General features: G+C 47.5%; 1 pseudogene; it reads right to left on the reverse strand.

Annotated features, from left to right (window-relative positions):
* Positions 1-3,978: 3,978 nt before the first annotated feature.
* On the reverse strand, positions 3,979-6,112 carry LOC123791800 (small ribosomal subunit protein uS2 pseudogene; annotated as a pseudogene).
* Positions 6,113-7,622: the final 1,510 nt, after the last annotated feature.

The following is a 7,622-nucleotide window of genomic DNA, read 5'->3' on the forward strand; positions in this document are numbered from 1 at the left end:
ATTTGCATTCACACATTTTTGTCCTTCGAATTTGAAAGATGTTAATCGCTCTCTGGCTATGCAAACAGGGCTGATTTTGACCTGTCCAAAAGGAATACATCACCCCTTGAAAAGCGTTTGGAGAACCTGAAGAGATCAACCACATTTGTTTTACTCTCATGACTAAGTCTCGTCAGCTAAAACAAAGTAAGAACATTATGCAATTATTTAGAGGAAATTCGGGGCCTTTGGGACAGTCAATCATATAATTCAGGCAAAAGTGGATTTGGGGCCCTGACATTTGCAGATAATTGTGCAACCCTCAGCTGTGTGAGCCGGTCCTAGGAGAGCTCGCACCTTCGATTTGCCCCTTTTCTCCCATTCTGCTTCCCTTTGTGCTTCTTGATCAGCAGTAAAATGAATAAATCACACACAGACCCTGGCTGGGCTCTCGTGAGATATGCTAAGAGAAACAGTACGAAAACTGTAAAATACCAAACTGAAGGTGTCCTCCCCAACCTCGTTTCTCATTTAGAAAAAAAGAGGAGAGAAAGACTCGTTCAGCGAACATGAGCTTCGAAACTAAGGCTCAGCCCAGATGTTATTAAGTATAAATATTTATAAGACCCATAAAGATCCTGGCTAAGCTCAGTTTTGCCTTAATGTGGCAAATGTTTCAAATTCGGCTCTTTCACTGTTTGAAGCCTTTAGAAGGCAGGATACAGTAGAAAACGCATTACTGCTGGTGAGAGCAGGGGAGTTTCTCTTTTATGTTTTATGACCAGTTTTTCATTGGGGGTATTGCTTTTCTCAGGAATCACTTCTCGAAGTCTGCCTTTTCCAAGAAGCCAGAAGAAGGTATGTTTGCTGTAGTCATGAATTCAAGGGGGCACTGAGGAAGGCCCCCACATGGTAAAACATGCATCCTCGATGTGAACGGGTGGAGGAGAGCTAGGTTCCCTTTGTTCTTTCCCTGTTTCGGTTATCATGAAGCATACAGCAAGGTCCTAAAAGCCTCAGTCTAGTCATCCATTCAGTGGGTATGCGTCTATTATAAAAGCAACACATAGTTACCTCATGCTTTAAACCTTTAATTTGGCTAATTAGTGCGTGCTTTTCCAAAGAGAAACATTGAGCCACGCTATGAAAACAACTGCTCTGGTAACTTTTAGAGGCTTAAGTGAAAGAACTGCGGGCATACAAGCTCTGTGATGAAACAGTTCTAACCGTATGATGGTTGGAGCTCCGGGTTCTTGAACAAGGCTCGATGTATGAAGTCATTATGATTTTTCATCCATTTGTTTTATGGTAAGAAAAATCATCTGCCCACATGTCTTGTCCACCTATGAACCATGCAATGCCTAGGGATCTACAGCCCCTTTGGTTAAACACATCATGTTAAGATAACAATTACCCACCTGCTGCAAAAAGACTTATTAATAAATAGGATGATTCATCTGTGTATGGGGATGAAAAAAACCTTGAGTTTCCCCCTAAGGATAAGTCCTAATCTGTGAAATAATTCCTGCGTCGTTGGGAAAGTCTTGAGGCTCTTTCAGCCAACTGGCAGCAGCCTGGGTCTGGACCCTATCCCCCCACTGTGGCGATAGGAGGCCTTCCTGCTGCTGAGAGCTCAGGAATGGAGGCCCGTGGCCCAGCACCTGGCTTCCACAGCTTCTCAGCAAGTTCTCCAGGCATGTCCACGCCAGCGCCACACGATTCCCTACCCCCATTCTCACTGCTCAGCCTTTTTTGACTCCTGAACTTGGCAATTAATGTTGACCCTGGGTGCACTGATCCCCTCAGTGGAGGCCTTCAGCTGCTGGACACATCTGGCAAATGCTCCATGGTGCTTACCTGGATTCACTGATTAATGTAGATGTAAAGATTTTATCAAGGCTCCTGGCAGCTGGACTTCAAGATGTAATCACAAAATCAATCCACATAGACTAACTGGGCAGAGACTCACTAAGAAGACATCCCACAATGTCAGGCACTTAACTAAGGCACTTGGGCTCCCCTGCCCCAGATTGATTCTTTTCTTTGCCTAACAGGTGATGCTGCCCATCTAGGTGGACGGCCACTCCGTGCTCTGACCACCGTGCTTTCAGAGCCTTGCAGTTCGTAGGATGACCACCAGGGGGCACCTGTGCATCATCCCACTCCCTAGGGAATGGACCCGCTAGGACCTGCAAGATCCCTCTTGCAGTTGCAGCCCCCCAGCGGGATCTGTAACATCTGCTCTGCTGCATTTTGTTTGCAGAGCTCCATGATTCTTCTCTTAGCTTCAGGCATCTACTGAGGAGAAGCAGAGGCTCCTCTCTTCCCCTCTCTCTCCTCTCCCACTCTGTGCACCTGAGTGGACAGTAGGGCAGAGGGATCGTCCAACCCCTGGGCTCTCAGCCTGCTGCTCTGTCCTTAGTATCTGGGAACACCGGCCAGGTTGGCTGGCTTGGCATCGACGTTTCCTATTGGAAATTCAAAGACTTCAGAACTAGAGGTTATTAACCATGTAACCACCTTGTGAAAAGTAGCACAGATCAGAGATTATCAATTTACTGCCGCTTGACATACTGAGCTCAGTCTGTGCAGCCATTGCCTGGCCTTGATTCGTCAGGCTCATCTGGCGTGATTTTAGCACATTATCATTTAATTCCGCAAACATTTGCCAGGCATTGTGCTGGGGATATACTTGTCATGCTCCAGTAATTTACAGGCTAGTGAGGGAAGAAAGTCAACAGGCCATTATAAAACAGGGCATTCTGGCAAGAGCTGAGGGTAAAGGGCTTCCAAAATAAGGCACTGTCTGACCCAGTCCTGGAGGGTGAGTCACCTCGCCAGTCCTCTGTGGCATCTGAGTAGCCCGGGGCCAGAACCATCCATAGCAGCTCTGGGGCCTGAGGGCCTGGCTATAGAGGAGCGATTCTATTTCCCCATAGCAGCAAGGGACAGGAAGGCTCCAGGGAAGTTCAGACTTTCATTTATTCATTCAGCATTTACCAGACTAGCTATTGCCCGCCAGACAGCACACCCAGTCCAAAATAAGCCAGGCTGGACGGCACTCTTCACCACACACGGGGGCTCCTCACCAGGTGGAACCCACATTAGGCACCAAAATCCTGAGTCCAATAGTCAAGTCGAATCCACCCAGCCCTGGCCTGAGAGACAAAGCATCCTGTTCTTCCTCTCTGGGTCCAGGCCATTGGCCGTCCTGGGGGATCGTCTCTGCTGGGGCTGGCAGCTTTGACCGGGCTCCTTGCTACTGTAGCCAGAATGAGTCTCATCCACAATTCGGTGGTCTGAGAAATACAAATTTTTAAATGTTTTCCATAACTTTATTTCTATTTCAAATTCCCGTTCCACCTGACAGTCAGAATCAGGTTTTCCATTTGTTCTGGATTTCCTCTCCCCACTTTTCTCAGAGTGGTGTTGATGTTCCATGAACTTGGTTATATTGAGGCAGGAGGGGGGGGGGTTTAGTCCTTGAGTCACCTGTCTGGTCTGAGGTGTCAGGTGAGCTTGTCCACATAGCCCCTCAAGTCAAGGCTCTTTTCACCGAGGAGAGACATCGAAATGAGTTCCTTCCCCTGCTCCCATGGGGCCTGGGCCCACCTGCACTCTCTCTGCAGTCTTGACTTTTAAGACTCTGTCCTGGAAAACTGTCAGGGCACCCTCTGAGGCAGCCACTCTGGGACTCCATTCCCATTCCTGGGGAGCATTTTTTTTAAAAGCTAGAGGGGAAAATCCTTTTTCATTCTCGAAGTTTCTCTCAGAGAAATTTCCTGTAACTCCAGGTGTGCTTTGGAGGCATGAAACAATACTCTTATGGGGTTAGGCTTTGGAAACCCAAGGTAGGAGGCAGGTCTCCCTTCTACTTTTTTTTTTTTTTTTTTTTAAGAAAGTGCTTTATTTCAACCTTATTTCCATTTTCTGTTTAAGAGTCTGTGGAAGAATAGACTCTGAACAGTTCCTACCCTTCCGGTGGCCTGAGCAGTGAGAGCTGCAGACCAGGCTTTGTGATGGGCTGAACACTCCGGGCTGCAGTCGTGGACAGGCTCAGGGGACACCTGCACCATTGGACTAGCCTGTGACCTTGGGTTGAGTAGCAGTCAAGCCGGGAGCTAGAACAGTCCATTCGCCCTGAAATTCCTCCCTGCTCCTGGCCTTCTCGGCAGCAGCCTGCTCCCCCTTCTCCATCTCTTCAGGGTCTCTGTGTAAGTAGACATCAGGCAGGACCGCCCACGGGGGTTCAAAGGAAACAGTGCCATGCGTGCACTAAACTTCCCCGGCACATGAGCCCCGCGGAGCGAGCGCCCTTGATGTTGCGTGGGCTGGCAATGTCTGCACTGCGCAGAGAGTCCGTATCATACAGAGCAGTGGGAGGCCCCTTACGGGCCGGTGTTGGGAGGCTGGAGGACAGCCCTGGATAGGAAGGCACCAGAAATCTTGGCTCCGTGAAGGCTGGATCTCGTTAGTGAGGGTTCCAGCAATAGGAGCAGACCCCGTGGCAGCAGCGAAATTCAGCACAGCCTGCTGGCCGGTATTCCTGGAGGATGTGACAACCAACATCAGCCAGGTTCTCAAGGGCAACAGTGGCTCGAACTGCGAGCAGAAACTTCTCCCGGGTTCTCTTCATATGTATGACGTGGATGCCATCGCTTTCCCTTTTGTAGATGTACCGATCCATTTGGAGGTCAAGGTTGGTGCCACCTAAGTGGGATGTCCTCCCCTTTCAGTTGCAGGACATCAAGGGCTCCGGACATTGAGAAAGAGTCTCTTTACCCAGAACAACACTGTATGGACTCCACTCTGGGTGTTGCAAAAAGGTGCCTTCTGCACCTTGTGGCTGTGCCATCTACCTGGCCCTCAGGCACTGCAGAATGAGGGGACACGAGGGAAGGAGGAGGATTACCAGGAGAGAGATTTTAAAAATCAGTTAATATCTCTGCTAAAGTATCAAAGATGTTATTCTACCACATCAAGGCATTCTTCTTTTTTAATTTCTGCCTAGACAAAGTTCCAAGTTCACTTTAAGAACAGTCTTTCATCTACTGGCTCTGTGTGGCTCCAATGTGTTCTGCAAAACGGTTGCTTCCAGATTTATTTCTGTTCCTCCAACCCTGTACCTGTCTCTCTAAGGGTAAGTCTCCCAGCACTGAGACAAACAAAGGGGTGGATATAATATAGCTTGATGGAAAAGCTTCAAAGCCATAGAAATTTGGGCTAACCAGATCCCCCACGAGCCCCAGCTCCCCGACACTTCTCCGGGTAAATCAAGCACACATCTCTAGGCTACAATCACTTAGGAACGTCACTAGGCAACTATCTCACCATGCACCCTCCCCTTCACAATAAAGAGAATTGACTAGTAGCAAACCGTAAGGGACTCTTAAGGATAGAGAGCGAACTGAGGGTTGGTGGAGGGAGGTGGGTGGGGGATGGGCTAGATGGGAGATGGGCATTGTGATGAGCACTGGGTGTTGTATATAAGTGATGAATCACTGAATTCTACTGCAGAAGCCAATATTGCACTGTATGTTAACTAACTAGAATTTAAATAAAAATTTGAAAAACACAAAAACAAAACAAAGCAAAAAAGAGTTGACTAGGCTCTGGAAAAAAACAAAGATCAAAGCCACAGACAGGCCTGCCCTCAAAGAGCTTACAGTATGGGAGGCAAGGACACCAAACATGTGTTTTGATGTAAGAAAAGGAGTTCAGGTGTGAATATGCACTGTTTGAGTTGATTGGCAGAAATTTCTGGAACTAAGGATGGAACCAGTAAGATATAGATGATAATTCAACCCTGATAGGGGACAAGACCATTACTACTAAGAAGAGCTACTGTATTGAATACTCTATGTTCCAGGCCATGGGATATCCTAATGTCTTCACATGCTTCACCTCTTTTAATGAGGTTGCTATTATTATTATTGTTATTATTATTATTATTATTATCCCAAATCAAAAGTGAGAAAACTTTACAAAGGTTGAAGAACTCGTCCAAGGCTATGGAGCTGATAGGTGGGATGATGGGAGTCAAGGTCAAACTGAAGGGCTCTGAGTCCATGCTCCTAACCAGGGTGCCACACGTCTTGACCAGACAGTTGTTTCTCTGATGTGTCTCCACCATTCTGTTGCGAGCAATTGGAGAAGCAACACCATCGTTTATCTCTTGGATTTTCTCCACAGCACCATGCACACTGGCCTCCAGTTAGTGTCAGTGACTGACTGACTTTTTAAGCCTCCTCCTTTGTGAGGTGACTGTGAAATGTATCTGAGACATTGAACTTCATTCCACAAACTTGCACTGAATGTCTAAAGCAGGCCGATGTGAGGGTGGGATTCAAAGATAAGACGAGATCCCTAGCCTCAGGAAATGCCCGATTTGTGTGCGAGGAGGAGGGAGAGCGAGGAATAGAAAAACAACTCAAACCAGCTCTGTGCCACAGTGCAGGCACTGGGAATCTTCTGGGCTCCAGGCCAGGTCCAAAGACACTATGACCCCTGTGAGCAACCTTGAGGAGCCTCGATACAGGACTGACTTCTCCATTAGGCACAGCAGGGCAAGTGCCTGGGGTCCTGAAAATGTTTTTCCTTTTCTTTTAAATCAGATAAAAAATGAATAATAGTAATGAACTCAGCCTAGATTATACTTATCTTATGCCAACATAGACATTTAAAATTATTTATTTATTTATCTATTTATTTACTTATTTGTTTACTTTTTGTTTATTTGCTTACTTGCTTGCTTACTGACTGACTTACATGAGGTAAGAGCTCACGAAAGCAAAGTGCCCAGGGCCCATGAAAGTCATGGCTCCACTGTGGTGGCCAAATCAGTCGTTCAATGCATACTGGATTTTATAGGTACCGGATTTTATAAGGGACCAAAAACTGTCCTTGGCTCTAAAACTTGGGGTAATGTTTTATCATTGATCATAACATCTCGAGGGAAACAACCTTCGAACCATGAAATTTTGTCCTTATAAGACCAGGGGAAAAAAAGAAAGATCCAAATCCCAGCATTCCCTTCTTGAACCCAAATAGCATCGCTTTGTGTCCCAAACCCTAGAATTATTCAGAATCGATTGCTAAAAATAGGGCCTGATCTCTCTCCCTGCCCTAGGTGAGGATGTGAGAGCGAAAGCCACATTCTGGAAACATGTACGTAATCCATGTATGGTGACTGAGAAAGGAAAGCCATGCCATCCTGCCTGCTTCAACTCTGCTGCTCATCACTGGGCACAGGAGGCCCCACTGGCTACTGGCTGGGGAGTCGGACTTGGAGGGGGCACCAGAGCTGGAACCCAGAGCGCTGGGCGGTTTCAGGAGGAGGTGACTGTGGACAGGGGCTTGCAGTCTCTGTCAGGCCGCTGGGACCGGAGGTGGTGGGAAAGGCAGGGCGGTCAGTGGAACCCGGAGAGCAGGGGCTAGCCCAGAGGGAGCCTGTTCCCCAAACCCCTCAAGGGATGGTCCTGGATGTTAAGCTTCTTTCAAAGCGCCACAGGGACTTGTTGGAATCAGGGTGAGGGCAATTAGACGACATCTGTGAAGGGTAAGATGAGACAGTGACTCATGCTTGCAAATGCTGACCGATTCTACCTCATACCTGAAGCGCAAAGTGACATTTCTCGCCCTTT

This window comes from Ursus americanus, chromosome 10 (assembly GCF_024610735.1).
Source record: "Ursus americanus isolate L20-20 chromosome 10, mUrsAme1.1.p, whole genome shotgun sequence".
NCBI lineage: Eukaryota > Metazoa > Chordata > Mammalia > Carnivora > Ursidae > Ursus > Ursus americanus.